Below are 16,245 nucleotides of genomic sequence, written 5' to 3'. Positions count from 1 at the left end.
GCAATTTGTTTTGTCAAACTTCTGTTTGCTTAATCATTAGATTATGAAAATATAATCTCGAGAATGTGTGGTGTGAGATTTATTAATGTTATTTTTGTCTATCCGGTTGTCGCTTGGACATGTTAATAGGTATTCACGTATGAGAACTGTTCTGTGTTGTTCTAGCTATGTCCGCAACATAGTACTGACTAGCGGCCGCCCGCGACTTCGTACGCGTGAATCCCGTTGTACCTCCTTCATCTATCTTACGCGGTTTAGATTTTTTCATACAAATGTTTTTTTCCGCTAACTCCCGTTCCCGTGAGAATTTTGCAATATCCTGTTGTAACTAAGCTTCAAGTTTACTAAGGTACCTGCATGCCAAATTTAAAGTGTCTAACTTAAGCGGTTTAGATTTTTCATACAAATGTTTTTTCCCGCTAACTCCCGTTCCCGTGGGAATTTTGCAATATCCTGTTGTAACTAAGCTTTAAGTTTATTAAGGTACCTGCATGCCGAATTTCAAGCGTCTAACTTAAGCGGTTCAGATTTTTCATACAAAACGATTTTCCCGCTAATTCCCATTCCCGTGGGAATTCCTAAGTATCCTATAACCTGCCCAGGAGTATGAAGAATAATTGTGCCAAGTTTCGTTAAAATCCGTCGAGTAGTTTTTGTTTCTATAAGGAACATACAGACAGACAGACAGACAGACAGACAGACAGACAGACAGACAGACAGACAAAAATTTTACTGATTGCATTTTTGGCATCAGTATCGATCACTAATCACCCCCTGATAGTTATTTTGAAAATATATTTAATGTACAGAATTGACCTCTCTACAGATTTATTATAAGTATAGATGACGACTGAAGCTCTATTCATGGTGATATCTTATGTGGTTCGAATAGATGCGATTTTCCAACAAAAATGTTATAGCCTGGGGCGCTGTTGACTGTACGCGTGGAGACCTTTTTTCAGTCTGATATCCGTACTATTTTCCAGTCAACTAAGATCTCTCAATGTGCTTCATAAATCGACAGAGTATATCAGCGGAAATTGGTTTGCCTACGTAGGCAACTAGAGAGATTTTTTTTCTGATGTCATTTTATTAAAAGGTAAAATTAATTATTTATTAAATATAAAATTAATTAAGTAAAAGTTGTGTGGATTGTTCGTTCAGTTTCAAACGATATAGTTAGTCTGCATATAAGAACGAACACGTTGCTGCTGAAGGAAATATAATAATATTCTTAACTGTTGACTTCTTTTGTTAGTTACTTTTACAAAATAAAGAAAAAACTAAAGACGTCTCTTTAAGTTATGGAATCCATCAAACTGAATTGACTACAACAGTGCACGACAAAGAAATATACCTACATGCAGCACACTCTTTCAGCAGTCAGACACTCTTTCAGCAGTCAGTTACTCGAGTAGACTCATCAGCCTACAACATAACATTTCAAAATGTTCATTACTGAAGTCATTTATAAAACTCCACGTCCCGTCTACGAGTATTACTCAAACTCATCCGCCCATTTATACTTTTCAGAGGCGAAATAATCTTTATGTCACCCCATTATCAACGTGTCACGTGTTCGAGAGACATGCTCCAGAATCCCAGCGTTTGGTTATTAACGATAGACAAGGCACACCCTCTCTCTAGATTTACAGCCCAGAACAAAGGACATCAATTCTTATGTGACATGTGAACTATGGAACTTCTCTTGGGAAAATGGGAACATTTGTTGCTAGTTGTTGGAATAGTGTGGATAAGATTAGATGAAATTGATTTTACAATGTAAATTAAGCTCCCTTGATATGAATTGAAAAGATATGAATGATAATTTTCTCTGATTTTTTTAACCTGAATTTAAAAAAAAATAATTGAATGTTCGAATAACTTATTATTTCGAGATTATATTTACATTTAACACCGGTCATATAAAATTGACTACCTACCTAGATTCCTGGAACAGCGATCTTGATTAAGCAATGTTAAGACAAATGACTGAAATTGAAAACTTATAAAGATAGAAGAACTCTACATTGACCGACGTTTATTTGAAATGTTTTAGCCTTTTAGACACAGTGATTTATTTCATATCTGAAAAACAAAAACAATCATAAAATAAACTGCATATTTTTCGTGGTGTGGGAGGAAGTTGCTTTGAACTTTTCATTGAGCTTTCAATCACACTGACGCGATGTTGTTACAGTTTCTTTGACAGCTGCCTGATTGTAACTATTCAAGTATAACCCCAGCAATACTATTGCCAACGTATTAGTGGTAACTTGTAGCGGCAGATAAATTGAAACGGCATCTCTTTGTCCTGTCAATATGTCAGCCGAACGCCTTCCAGTGTCAGGGTGATGAAACAATATGGCCCGTCTCTAGCACCGACTAATTATAAATAATAGTGACAAAAAGTTAATAGCTCAATCAATGTTTGCTTTAAATGTAGCGTCAGCTGTTTTGTACAACCAATCGGGATAAAAATGAATCTACTCGTACTATGCGTCGTCATAGCTTTTACTAAAAATAAAACATATTAAATAATGATCAATATCGAATCGTTAATAGAGACAATGGAAGATCGATGATGTCATTCGCATGCTCAATTAGTTACAGCCAGTATTTGGAAATTACTGACCTAATTTTATTTGCAATATTTTGCAAAAGGAATACCATAATATATCTTTAACGTCTCAAACTCACGAAACCATTATGGTGGCTTAAGACAATTTCCTCTCAACTAGCGTCTATCTTTGCATTCTCTCATATTTTTAACGTGCATGTGCATCGTGATACGGAAAATGAAAACTTTCCTTGAATTCTCTTGAGAAATTGGTTTTCCATAGTCACTTAATTCCCCTATTTCGACTCATTCAAGGTTTTTCATCACTGAGCCAACATTGTTCTCCAAAGTCCAATTTATTGGTAAGACGTAAAAAAACTTGAAAACGTAATAAACAGAACATAAGCAGACAGATTTTTACGCATTTATAATTTTTGTAATCAATACATGTTAGGAGCTAAAGATTCTAAGGCTGAGTTGCACCACCTAACTTTGACCGTAACTTGGACGATAACCGGTGTATTTTGTATGGAGTTTGACAGATTTCTGACGTTTGTCAAAGTTAAAGTAAGATGGTGCAACCCAGCCTAACATTTAAGTTTATCTTGACAGTGTTTTCGAGAAGCTTCGAAGACAAGTCAGTATCGCCGTGACAACTGCCATTTAGCGAGGTGTGGTCTAGCCTAGCAGCCACGCCTTTTGTTTGCCAGTAGATTCAACCGGTTACCTGTCTGAGGTTCGATTCCGGTGTTGGGTGAATGTACTGATTTCTTCCTTTTTGGGGTTCCGGAGGCAAATAGATATCATTATTCTTTCAGGAAGTGGTTATTTATGTTATTTTTATTGATCATCTGGTACGAGTATTGAAGTGCAATGCATCTAATTGTGCAGTAAGTATTTAATTTTGGCAGGGACTTAACACTACTTACTAATTTCTATTTAGGTATGTCTATTTCCTAATATTATTAAACCTTTAAAAATAGAACACTATCGACTACAGACTGAATTAATTATACCGTATGTGAGTACGTGAGCCAATTTTTAATTGAATTGAAACTAGTATAAACTGGAATGTCCCATAGATTTGGGAAACCCAGTCTCTACCACACCAATTTAGTTATTGACAACAAGAGTAAGGATTATTTTTATTCTACACATCTCATGTGGATCCCTGCTTTGAATAAGAATAACCCTTGCTTAATGGTTTATTGCTTTTCAATATGTAAAATTCAAATTGCTCTATGCTAATTTAAATTACCTAGAGCTTGGACTAGTTTTTGCTACGGCTCCACACACTTGTCTTCACGAAGGGTTTGAGCTTTCAGGAAAATGAAACTCTTGAAAAATTGTATGATAATCAAGATATCATTAGAAGATCTCCTTAATCGATTTCTAGAGCCTACTATTCCTAATTAATTTTAATAATTTTCAGATACGTCCCATAATAAAAAAAAATTGATCCATTCTGAACAAAGTATAATTCTAGTATACAAACAAACATTTTGCTTCTTTATTATGTACATACTAGTATTGGTTGATGTAAAGTCTCAAGAAATGGATTTAGGTGAAGGGTTTGGCTTTTGATAGCGATAATTACTAGAGCAAACACGCAAGTAATTGAGACAGGAAATTAAAATATTTCTATGGAAACTATACATATTCATTCAGTCTTGGGAAGGAGGTCAAAGATATTTACATAGGTAAATTGGCTATACCAAGCAGAAAATTAAAAACAATAATTTATACAGCTGGTATGTTTTGGTATGGTAACATAAAGACAGATGTTCAAGCTTCAGACATATATTTAACTACCAATTAAATAACTCTTTATTTAGTTTTCTAATTAAGTATTTTAAGCAATGGCCACTGAAAAAACTTAGTCCATAAACAAACGAGGTTCTCTGGCAGTGTTTGTCCCGATCACAACCGGGCACGGCCCATCAAGGTAAACCTTATAGCATGTTATCTAGATGTAATAGGAGCTGCTTTGCAATAAAAATGTATAGCTTAAAGTGCTGTTGATGGTATAGCAGTGTTTGCCCCGATCACGACGGGCGTGTCCTCATCACCCGCGAACCAATGCAGCGTCGCTGATAGTGCCAATTATCGCGGGGATTATGTGAGACGCTATCTTGACATTTCCGACGGAAGGATTGGACGGAATCACCATTTGGACACCTTACTTATTTTTATCGTAGTCTATGTATGGTACGGTACAGGAAAAGGTAAGTACCAACAAAAGTATAGGCAACGTCAAGTGACGAATAGTCAGGCTTAGTGTGAGTTTACATCAACCGTCTTCACTAGTGACTGCGTAAAAAAATGACATTAAATGTATGACGGATTGTACAGCGACCCAAGCGGATACATGCCTACTAAGAACTTAAATCTTTATAAAAATTTTGACACGCTCATTAGTGACGACGTAAACTCACAGTCTCACACGTAACTTTTCTCGAAGCCCTAAAGCTCGTAAAATCCATTTTCAGGACTAATCGTGCCTGAATGTGCATCATTTTCAAAAAAATCCCTTATCTACTCACCACATCATGTTCGGACGAGTAAGATGTGTTATGTTTAGTAAGAGTACGAGTTTAGTACGAGTACGAGAAAGTACGAGTATATTCCAAATGGTTTCATACCCCCACGAAATTAGTGAACCTAATAATACTTCCTGAAAAATTACTATTATAAAAAGTATTTGGCTCTACAGTAGAAAAACCAATAGTGACAGATGTTATAGTTGCATCGTAAACAGTAGTTTATCGAGTAGGTATATCTCCTCAACCACCCACAAGATGGACCGACGACCTCATAAAGGTAGCAGGAAGGCGCTGGATGCAGGCCACCAACCGGCGTTTGTGGAAATCATTGGGGGAGGCCTATGTTCAGCAGTGGAACGTCCTGTGGCTGAAATGATGATGATGATGATTATGATGATCTCCTCAACCAATAACGAGTCGTTAGTTATATCTGGCAGTAGATAATTATTTATTCGACGTCTTATATTTTGAACGATCAAAGGTTCTTTTTGTTTTATAAGAATTAAAGTCCACGATGATCAATTATGAGTAACACGGAACAATAACATAAATATTTTCGTAATCTTTTCTCGAGCAATGCCCTATAATATTGAAGGTTAAACAAAGTTAAATTCTATTGAAATAAGTACGACGTCGCTTTTGTCTTGAAATAATTACACCCGTAAAACTTTTACGGTAAAAGGATTCATAATGTAAGAAGTTTGTAAAACTTGATTGCACTGTTGCTTGTAGAATGCAGTGAGTGAAAATCATTAGAAAACAATAGATATTTTGTACGTACGTACAATATTTACATGAAAATTACTATTTGTTAAGAAAATAAATTGTAAATGCCAATCTACTAAGTGACGAGCATCTACAGAACTCTGTGTCTACACTGTGCAGAACGATTCTGTCTTCTTACAATTTTGTTAACTAAAAATTTAAATTTTGACGAAAGGTCATGGTTTACCTTAACAATAAATTAAGTGGTGATTAAAATCTCAATCAAATTGTACAATAATTGTGTCCCTGCTGAAAAATGCTGCGCAACGTAACTCCAGTTTAAGGAAAACACTCGAGAATGTGTAAGTTTCAGTAAAAAAAAGAAAACTGTATAATTCAAATCATATTTCACCGACAACATAAAGACAGACGAAACTATTGTGTTTGAGTTCATTACATGAGTAATCGTTTCATTAATTATAACTAAATTCATCGAATTTAGGGTTTTTCCAAAACACAGGAAAACTTATATCAAAGCAAATACCATAGGTAAAAATCTTACCTTTTTGCTTCCTATCAATTAGGTACATAAAACTATTCAATAAAACTATAAATTAAAATCTTATCAAAGCCTACGTAATAATTATTACCAAATATTAATAATTTAATTCATGTAAATTGACATCGATATCAAATAGTGCAATTACGTGTCTTTTTATCTTTAATCTGTTTCCGATATCTACAGCTGTATCTTATAATTAATTAGTTATGCTCCAAAATCATAGTAAAACCACAGATTAATAAGTGAAACTATTGGTGTTGAAAAATAATATTAAAATGCTTATGCTCATAAGCGTATGGTTTCCGGAAATCTTCAAAGCCTTTGCAAAGCTATGAACGCTTATATGAGTTGACAAAATAAGAAGACATTATCGTCTGATTTTAAGCGACTCTATTTAATTAGGTACTTTCCATCACATAGATTCCATCAGCCCAAAGCTTCTTTAATTCTTTATCTACCTACTACGAATCGGTATTCGTGCCTCGATTAAGTTTCTTTTGTGAAGTAACGCCTCTGTTCTGTGGCTTGCGTTTACTGAGATAGAATCTTTTTAAAGTAGCTACGATAAAATTAAATAGTAAAAAAACTGTGAAGTTTATTTTTGCTAGCACTTTTCAAGTTGTATATTAGAAACATGTTTTGGAGACAACTCTACCATTCCTGATAGTAGGAATGAAATAATGTTGGGTGCCTATAGAGGCTCATAAAATCTGAATGTTATAACTGACACGAACAGTAAAATAGCAGAAGTAGATAAATAGAGGGACATATACCTATTTAACAAGCGGTCAATAGGCTTGCTTGAATAAAGTAACAATCGACCAACATTGGCACCGGATTTTCTATGCCCATATGCGCATAACCATAAGTACTCGCACGAACTCTAGCTAGAGTTCTTGCCTTTAAGTGGTTTAAATTTAAATTCGCTGGCCATCAGTATGGATAAAAAAACGAAGTAGTCTAGCCACTTTCGAGCTTAGTCCGTCTTAAGGCGTCTCTTAACAGTCCTTAACTGCTCGTCGTTTTAAATGACTGAACAGTTTAATTACAAAAGTAACTAAATAACAGCGGAAGTCTGACAAATTAGTGCTAATCCCACCGTGAATTACATAATTAAGTTAAGCTGTTTACACATTCAGTATGGCCACACTTTATCTCACATTGATAACGTCGATTTAATACGTGCACCATTGAGAAGCCGAGTGGGTGCGCCTTTTAACTCGTTATCTGTTCAAATTGTGCTCATAGTCAACTATGATTTGAATCTATCATTCGTAAATAGTCTTCGTTATGAATAAACGACTATAAAATGACTCTACATACATAACGAAATGTTCAATTTCACGTTTCCTTAATATCAAGTTTCGTAGCAAATCTCGTAGCAAAGCAAATAACTTAAAATAGCAGACGAGTTTTGAAATGATAAATCTTTATGAGACGTATTTCAAATGAGTTGGAATTCATATAGAGTTCCGTCTCGCTCTTAATCAAAGATGGCATTGTATTCAGTTAACGAAAATTCAAACAGCGCCCGTTCATAATGTTCGCGCGCAACTTAAACGCGTCGAAAGTTTTGAAGGTTCTGGCAGCTTCAAACATCTGGCAACACGCAAGCCGCTATCGATGGAGAGATTATTGATGAATTTACAGCTTGTATCAAATTCTCAATCTGTCACACGATATTGATATCAGTTAAGTTTTATCATAAACTTTCAGTTAGTCGCGAATTGAAATGCCTCCTGGCGAATAATCTATCAATGAAGTCTCAGCCAATGGGCGGCGGGTATGGCGTGATGTGGCGAGGGCTTGGTTGGCCGGCGATGCCGCGATGTCCTATTTTTAGCGGAGCCCGATATGCGCGCGACGCGGCGACGCGTGCGCGAGTGTGCGGCGCGCGGCTGTGTGCGTGTGTTGTCGAGGCGGCTCTCTGTTTACCGCGCGGTTGTGTGGCCGGCTCGCGCTCGCGCTCACGTGTTAGTCGCAAAATCGAGTTTTCCGGCGACCGCCGAGCAGCATTAGCGTCCCATGGTGTTTTTCTTTCAGTATATCGGTGCTAATTCGTGCCGGAAAACGAAAACATTCGGGAGCCAGCCGCTCGTGCGTTGTTTCGGCCGGGCTCATAAAAAATTCAGTGTTTTCGGTGGATGCGATGAATAAATTTTGCAAATCGAGTCTGTGCGTCGAAAAGGTCTGTGAGAGCTATGTTTTGATCGGCCGGCGAGTGGTGGATGTGCCGGGTTTTTCGGACGCGGTCCGCTTGGTGCTCCTGATCCTGATTTGCCTGCGACTGCGGCTGTGCAGGGTATACCGGCCTCTGCTGGTGCAAGGATCCTGTCTCTACCAAGACTCTCTGGACGCCTTGGGCTCCTCACTCTGCACGTGTTAAGGTACGTACCCGAAACTTGTCCTTGCTCTACGTTAGCTGTGATCGCATTTAAATTGATTGTGTACCTACCTCTCCGCATCTTGATGCTAATGTGTGTATATTCTATTCAAATACTAAGCTCCATTATTTTGTGTTTGGCTTCTTCGTAGCGATTTGTTTGACTTCTGAGGTGGCTCTACATTATGTTTGCTAAAATCTGCTTATTTACACTACCAATATTCCGATAATATTACTACTACTACTATAAAAAACAATGTTATCTTAATTAGGTAGCTTCAATATTTATAACCTAGTTAGACTAGGTTTGCCAGGAAACTAGTCCATAATGCAATAAAAGGACGCGATAGGTGCGTAGGAAACAGGAAGGTCGTTTTTCCGTCGCTTTCAGCGCGTATCAACATTAAACAGCTGTCAATGTGTTCGGCTTCACGCCATACATTTATTTACATTTCTCTTTCGCGCACTCGTTTTCGGAATTACGTAACGCATTCAAATGCGAATTTTATCGCAAGACGCGCACGTATTTATCTTTTCGGTCTATTGTTTTTATTATTCGCTCATGCAGTTTTTATTACAAGACCACACTATCAAGTGGCCACTTAAAGATAAATAGGTGCCTAAACGTTTATAATTAAAGAAAAAGGTTTTAGTCAATGTAGAGTCACAACGATAACCACCTCTAAAAGCAATTGTTACAGTTAATCATAATTAAGCAACTAGGTATAAATATTGAAAACAACTTTAAAGCAAATAAAAGTCATAAAACGTGTACATTTGCAATCTAACCGCACAGTATTATAATATGTCTACGTGTTACTTCTAGTCTTAGCCCGGTTGAAAACAGATGCTAACTAGAAATGTAGAGTCAAACTGGTTTCATTAGGATATATTTTTTATCCAACTTCCCATTTTTTTAAACACAATTGCCGTTTACAAAAAAATTCACGGTTACGTGAATTTATTAATCACAAGCCACAAAAACTTTATGTAAATTAACAGCTATAAATAACTTCAATAACTTCGATCGACAGTAACAAACCTGTTTTCCCATGATCTTCTTTTAACTATTAAAAAACAAAAGAGAAAAATGCAAAGGAGTTTGAAAGGGCACACGGATTTAAAAAAAATCCTTGCAAATCTTTCAGTAGGTAAAAATATTGTAGAGATTGCCTGAAAAGAAATGAACTTACTTCGGAAAACATTCAGTTGTCGGTCTTCAGTTCGATATTTCCATGGTCATGAATTCTGACACCAAGATGAGCAGTTACCAAAATCTAGGTACGTGTACATAATTAAAGAAGAAGAAATATTAGGTTTAGTTTTAGAGTGCCATTTATGGGCTGAAGAAAATTTATTCTATCGCAAATATCGTTGGGTTTTGGATATTGTTTTCTCAAAATGTATTTTTGTAATAAATTAACCATTAAAATTAAAGCTTTAAAGCCCTTACCTACACGCGAGTAATACCATACAAGTAACGTTTATTAATTTAAGTTTATGGCTCCAGAGGTATATTAATTTAAAGTTAATTAACCACGGATGTTTAAACCGTAATTAGCTGCGATGTTGCATCAATGGAATATTTTTTATTACAAGGACTGTCGTATAAATTGGTAACTAAAGACCATAAATTGATTTTATATCTGATAAAGGCTGTAATAAAGTTGTGTGTTATTAATTTTGTTAAGTTAATTTTGTTTAAACTGCATTCGAATTTTTTATTTTAACTGCTAAGTAGTCTTATCGCTATCAAATTCTTTATTATATTTAAGTTAAGTAATGTATGTAAAAACTGCTAAAACTATAAATGATTGAACAGCCTTGTCTACCAGTTAACTTAAACTAAACTTTACTAAAATCCAAGATTAACAGCAAGATTAGATACAATGCAATATTTTATGCAAATTCTAACATTTGTTTGTGATATTTAATATTCTTTTGAAGGCGCTGACGGCCGGCTCAGGTTAATAAATTAAGGACCGTAGAAGTTAACATTGCCATTAGTTATTAAATATGAATATTTTAACATTAATTTAAACAATAATTAAGATTTTGTGTTCCTTTTCTGGTTTATTTATATTCTAGATACTTATACTAGTGCTTAAACAGTAAGGCTGGGAACATCTTACTTTTTGTCAAAAGTCTTTCAAACTCCATACAAAAAACCCCGGTTATGGTTAAAATAAGGTAGTGCAACTCAACCTTACTCTTGCAGTTTTAGGAATATGACAATTTTGCATGACCTGTATTAATTGTGATGCTTGTTAACTTTATAATCTAACTAAAGTCTCAAACGATAAGCACAGGACAATAATTGTTTTTTACAATTGCTCAGGGTTAAAATCTTTTTGGGCAAATATTACGAAAGTTATTCACTCTTAAACTCTGGGCGAAGGTTAAAAGGCCTAAAAAGTGCGGTTTCAAACGAGTTTTGTGGGATATGATGCCAGTACTTATTGAATGAACTTTTTGAGTAACAAAACTGCATTAAAGAAAAAAAACATATCAACCGAATTAAGAACCTCCTTCTTTTATTAAAGTCGGTTACACATAATGGCGATGGTGCATTACGAAGGTTAGGTCCTTTATATATTATGTTTGTTGCCATATTGTGTTATGTTATGAAATAGGGGAATCCCCGAAAGGATGCGATGCTAAGGCATGAACTTGGAGCATTGCCAGTATTATGTATCACAGTGGGCATAATTATTATGGGTTACTCAAGGTGTTAAAAACTTAAAATGCCTATTTGTAGAATAAATAATAAAATATTACCTAAGGTTTATGTTGGGATTACTTGGGATGTATTACATAAATCCTTTTTATATGGGACAAAGGTAGTTCCACTACTATAAATTGTAAATTTTACCTTATGAGCACTTCATTACCTCATGATTTTTAGCTAACCAGGCAGACAAGAAAAAGCCTTTTAGCAACAGATGCTTTACACTTTGTAGAGTCAGATAAATATAAAATAAAGTCAACCTAATTGTTGGTGATTGAAGTGACAAGATAAATACGTCTGTAAAACGGATCAGACAGTTGGCAATTTTAAAATCTGCATAAATAATGTTGATATAATCGAATTAAAACTTACAAAATACAGCCGGCCGATTATACAATTATTGCGAGCTGCATGAATGAGCTACACCCACGCCCGAGGCGTTTTTTATAGCGACGAATGGGCGAAGGCATAATTGTTTATACAGTCTCAGTTCCGATAGAGGTCGCATATCGCCAGATGCCACTGTGCCTTGCCTTCTTATTGTGTAAAAAGACGACTTATTAATTTGAGGAAAATTCAGCCTGCAATTGAAATAAGAACGTTACGGTTAATATGAAGAAGATGAAATAAGCATTAAATGCAAATATAATCACTGAAAATGAAATTTAAGGACTTTCCGCAAGTAGGTTAAACAGTTAATTTCAAAGATAAATGAAATGATTCAAACGTTTGATATAATAATCGTCATAGGTCTAATCTAACATTTATAACATTGATAACAATCATCAAATTGATAATCTTTATTACAATTCTACGATATTATCTGTACATTTTGTAATGTAGGCACTAGGCTGAATAAAAAGAAAGGAAAAGTTAAAGCGCTAAAAATACAATCAACTCCAAAATCTAATTTATTGGGCGGTTAATAGAAAGAAATCTGCAAAATGCAACGGAGTAATTTAAAAATGCAAGCAACAGGTCCCGCTTTGAAGGTGCTCGCAGACGATAAGGCAGAACCAGTCAGCACGAACCGACAAGGCCTCCACACAAATGAATGGATGTTAATTAGTACATGTTTGTTTTTAACACTTCCACATTTACGCACACACCCACAAGCTCTCTTGATTAGAACACACACACGACAATTGACCATCGTAAATGTCTTTTACTTAACAATGTTTAAAATACACCCACACATTCTGTAAACGTGTTTTCTGCATTAGAACTCACGAATTCACACAGATTCGAACAATAACACGATAGCCACATAGTCGATTTCACCTTCACACATACGATTTCGGTAGGTGTTAGTGCGGTCGTGAGAATAAAATGTACAAACTTTTGTTATTTTTTATCGAAACTTCAGCACTTAATCACTTCCTACAGCTCAAAGGGCGGAAGTCATGCGTTTACAGAAATAATAAATTAACGCATTTGGTGTTTCAAAACTATGTGTTTCTTTAATGCCCTTGACAGAAGGTCAATTGGGCGTGTGCTTTTGTAGGAACTCGTTGCGACATGCGCATCACATTAGTAACAAATCGAATATTGTTTGTGTTTTTTGCTGTGTGCTCGATAATTTTCGAGTGACTGCTGGACATCTCGAGTAGGTATCGCGAAGGACGATCGACTCCCACGCACTCGAGCTTACGTGTCGACAATCGTAACCAATACAATGATCAATATTATTTTTAATATCACATACTTCGTAGCAGCAATAATATTTTTTTCGTAGCAACACCATTAATGCATTTTTTATCGGTCGAATGATTAAGTTATCGACTTGTACAATTAATCATATTGCATGACTCTATTGTTCTGTAGCTAAATTAATTCACGGCACTAAAACATCTCGCTTCAAGCACCATTATGCAACAATAGTGAACCGTGATAACCTCGTGCCTTAGTATGGAAATTAACACTTTTCTATACATTTAAAAAACCCTAGTATTCATAATTTGTGTACTCTATATCTTCTAAAAGATTGAATACGATTCTTTATATTGGCATAAAAAATAACAAGTGTAGGCAAATAAACTGAAACAGTGTTTGCCTAGTGGAGTCCAAGACATAGTTTTTAGAATTTTTAACCGCATGTATGTTATTTTATTTACTCAAAAACCGCAAAGCAAATTCTTTGTGTACCTACACGAATGATAGCACTTTACCCAACTAAAAATCAGTGTTTCAGTCTCTTAGGAATATAAGTCTTTGGAAAATTATTTTCACGCGGGCTCAGCTAGTCTAGTTAATAAAATTATGAATAGACGATCTATTTAGTTAGATCCTGTTACAGGAAAATTTACGTTCGTGACTCAGTAATGTGTTACTTAGTGGAATAATATTTGTGTGTTTATTTTAATATTCATAATTCAGGCATTTGTCAGTCAGGTATTCTTGGGTAAACAATGAATTTGAACGTAAAGATGCGAGACACGCCGTACATTGTACAGCGGCCATTGTCGAACAAAGAAGATTCACCTTTGAAACAAGAATTTAGGATGAAAAAGTTAACGAACTTTAAGAATTAAAATAAATTGATTTGTGATTGAATAACAATAGGTAGCTGTGCGAAAAGTTGACATTAATTTTCATGGATTACGAGCGTACTTAGTTGCGATTTTTCAAATTGATTACAGGGCATGTAGTTAGGTAGATATTACATATATCGTATACTTTGTTATACGATGTGGGGCGACGTAAACGGACTCTCGGATAAGGTTGTTTGCGCTCAGAGCCAATATTTGAGATCTCAAACGGGTCAGGCGGAGACGCACACGGCCATTTGCAAGTGCAAATTTCCAAGATAAAAATAATCTAGGAGCTTAATTAAGATTAACTGATAGAGATACGACCAATAAAACAGTTTGTGGAGTTAAAAACGCAACGCCTTGTATTACCCACTTGCAAACCAACCGAGTACAGTCATAAAAAGTAACCTTGAAGAGTCGTGTTTGGGAAGAGTTTTTTGGCCAGTCTGCTAAAGCATCTTTTTCATTTCGATAAGTACAATTTTAAAGTGGATCGCTTTGAACTGGCACATTACTGTCAGTTTTTTGAAGAACACTTTATAGTACATATACAAATTAGGCTAAGAATTCCAATAGAATTACAATAAAAATAAACATATTGATACTCGTAAGCTGTGCTCTATATGTATGGGCCATTCTTATTCTTACGCATTTTTGTGTGAGATGTAAGAATAGCATAATTATGTTTTTAAAGAAAATCAGTGCACTGTATATTAATTTAATTAGTAAAATACCTCTATTAACTAGGCCCAATATCATTTTCATCATAAAACTATTAGAAGAATATTAAAAAAAAGTTACAAGTCCAAAATGTCACGGACCGTGTAGTGTGAGATTCCCGGATTTGGACATACAATATTTTTTTCTGAAGAGATGTTATGTTATTTTGATAAATATTACAGTAATTATCCAAGATTAATACATGTTATATAAGACTGTTAAAATTTTATATCAATAATAATTACCATTTTTGATTTTGAACACCAAACATTGTGTGAGCAGTTTTTGTGTCACAACCACGTGCGCCACTTTAAATATGCGTAACTCGGTAAAAAACTATCTTTGATATTGACATCCCTTGCTAAGTTTTTTTAGAACAGTAACATTGTCATCTTATTAGATTTGCAAATGGCTGAACGTAGTGAGTGAGCCGCAAAAAATTATTTCCTATTTATTTGAAAAAAGGGACAACCATAACACGTCCATCCCGTGTACGGTTTTTAAAGGTAGGTATCAATGTCACGCTATTGTATAAAACATAATTATGTACCTCATGCAGTATAGTTTCAGATAATTGCACAAGATCTGCTAATTCACAGATAGTTTTTTGGATATATCGGACACGTTCCAAATTGTCACGGCCATGGTATTAAAAATGTGTCACTACCGCAAACTATTTAAGTACATGGTCGTGACATTACAACGCGTGGTTGTGACATTCTATTTTTATTATTTTAATAGTTTTTGTTGTTCTGCTAAATTATTTTGTGTATTGTGCAATTTTTAGGAGTAGCCTTTTAGTAAGTGTACTTATTTTTCGCTAGTATGATTTTCTAGATGCCACGAAGGAAAAATTATTGCACTTTCTCATTTCTGCAGTAATATCAAATTTTACTGAGACAGCTCCCGGTAAAGGCCCTGCAGAGGTGGTCGGAGTTGTTTTAAAAGGAATTGCTATTAACCATATTTTTAGTGGTACGGTGACTATGAAACATGTTTAAGTTGTCAAAACCAACTGTTATGTGAATCCTACAGAAATCTCATTTGATACTCAATTAGGTACCTACTGTGTTTAAGATTTACTAATTTGTTAAGCATATTATCATATTGAAACCATGTAGGTAGCATATCTGAAGCATGATCAGATAGTGCCAATAATAAAAAGTATTTTTTTTTATTATCTAGTAGATATATTAACTACCTGACGGTATTTTTGATCTCAATTTTAATTAAATTTTTGGATGTTCAGAAAAAAGTACATATTACCAAATAACACCTTTGTTGATGAAACGAATTTAGTGTATTTTATTGTTAATCCATTTAAACTATTATATATAAATTTAACAACATAAATATTATTATTTACAGTAAAAATGTAAAACTGTCACATCCGTGTCATGCAGTGTCACAGCCGTGTTTACGTAGGCTATTTTGTTTCATTTCCGAGGGCTTTAAGGTTGTCCATATACATCAAAAGTATGCTTTTGGTTTATACTTTCGATACACATCGCAA

At 35.0% G+C, this 16,245-nt stretch overlaps 1 protein-coding gene across 1 annotated transcript in view; it reads left to right on the top strand.

Moving 5' to 3' along the window:
• Positions 1 to 8,417: 8,417 nt before the first annotated feature.
• Positions 8,418 to 16,245, top strand: part of Atf3 (Activating transcription factor 3) — a 52,793-nt gene continuing 44,965 nt past the window's right edge. Inside the window, exon 1 of the mRNA XM_028300660.1 lies at positions 8,418 to 8,757. The gene's annotated coding sequence lies outside the window, so the exon portion shown is untranslated. The remainder of the gene's footprint in view (positions 8,758 to 16,245) is intronic.

Source organism: Ostrinia furnacalis, unplaced genomic scaffold, assembly GCF_004193835.3.
Source record: "Ostrinia furnacalis isolate ACB-3 unplaced genomic scaffold, ASM419383v2 OfSCF0780, whole genome shotgun sequence".
NCBI lineage: Eukaryota > Metazoa > Arthropoda > Insecta > Lepidoptera > Crambidae > Ostrinia > Ostrinia furnacalis.
Note: the sequence above shows the minus strand (reverse complement) of the source record. Positions and strands in the feature narration are given on the sequence as shown.